This window comes from Haliotis rubra, unplaced genomic scaffold, assembly GCF_003918875.1.
Source record: "Haliotis rubra isolate DU_JTF1 unplaced genomic scaffold, ASM391887v1 Scf1456, whole genome shotgun sequence".
Classification (NCBI taxonomy): domain Eukaryota; kingdom Metazoa; phylum Mollusca; class Gastropoda; order Lepetellida; family Haliotidae; genus Haliotis; species Haliotis rubra.
This window is the reverse complement of record NW_025765399.1, coordinates 56,979-58,540: the sequence shown is the minus strand read 5'-3', so window position 1 is coordinate 58,540 and position 1,562 is coordinate 56,979. Positions and strand designations below refer to the sequence as shown.

General features: G+C 36.7%; 1 long non-coding RNA gene across 1 annotated transcript; it reads left to right on the top strand.

The window, feature by feature from the left end:
- Nucleotides 1-232: 232 nt before the first annotated feature.
- LOC124269563 lies at nt 233-916 on the top strand. The gene is made up of 3 exons (XR_006896538.1): nt 233-427; nt 774-816; nt 850-916. It is a non-coding gene; the product is annotated as an uncharacterized LOC124269563 (long non-coding RNA).
- Nucleotides 917-1,562: the final 646 nt, after the last annotated feature.

The window sequence follows — 1,562 nt, the reverse complement described above, 5'->3', positions numbered from 1 at the left end:
TCTAGTGTACATTCCACAGATCTAGTGTACATTCCACAGATCTAGTGTACATTCCACAGATCTAGTGTACATTCCACAGATCTAGTGTACATTCCACAGATACTACATTCCACAGATCTAGTGTACATTCCACAGATCTATATGTATAACAGACATTCATTCACAGATCTAGTGTACATTCCACAGATCTAGTGTACATTCCACAGATACTAGTGTATATTCCACAGATCTAGTATACATTCCACACAGAATATTCCACAGATTTAGTATACATTCCACAGATCTAGTGTACATTCCACAGATCTAGTGTACATTCCACAGATCTAGTATACATTCCACAGATCTAGTGTACATTCCACAGATCTAGTATACATTCCACAGATCTAGTATACATTCCACAGATCTAGTATACATTCCACAGGATATAGTGTACATTCCACACAGGGTATCTGGTATACATTCCACAGGATATATCTAGTATACATTCCACAGGATATAGTATACATTTCACATGATACAGAATAAATTTCACAGGCTATGGTATACACTTTTTACAGGATATAGCAAACATTTCAAAGGAAAGAGAATACATTTCACAGGGTACGGTATATAGTTCACAGGAAATGGTATACATTTCACAGGATATGGTATACATTTCACAGGGTATAGTATACCTTTCACATGATATGGTATACATTTCACAGGGTACGGTATACATTTCACATGATATAGAATACAATTCACATGAAATAGAATACATTTCACAGGATAAGGTATACATTTCACATGATATAGAATACATTTAACAGGATATGGGTATCGAAATAGAATATATTTCACAGGATATAGTATGCATTTCACAGGATATAGTATGCATTTCACAGGATATAGAATACATTTAACAGGATATGGGTATCGAAATAGAATATATTTCACAGGATATAGTATGCATTTCACAGGATATAGAATACATTTCACAGGAAATAGAATATATCTATCCAGATTTACTAATGTATGATATATTCAGAGTTGACAAAGCTAACAAAATATGTTTCTGATGTGTTGCCACGACACCTGCTATGAATAAATCTGTAAATGCTTCACATGCAAGTAAAAATTGAAACTCATTTTTCTCAAAATCAAAGCCACATCGAGATTAGATTATCGACTTTCTTTCACATCTGCCTGCGTTCGTGCTTAATCATTAGGTACTGACAATCGCGTCTAAAATGTAGATAATACTTACGGATATATTCTTACCTTCACCTCATAAAGACAGCACTCAATGTCCAAAGTGAGTGAGTGAGTTGGGATTTACGCCGCACTCAGCAATATGCCAGCAACATGGCGGCGGTCTGTAAATAATCGAGTCTGGACCAGACAATCCAGTGATCGACAGCATGAGCATCGATCTACGCAATTAGGAACCGATGACATGTGTCAACCAAGTTAGCGAGCCTGACCACCCGATCCCGTTAGTCGCCTCTTACGACAAGCATGGCTTACTGAAGGTCAATTCGAACCCGGATTTTCACGGATCCTCCATGTCCAAAAGAGTTCTA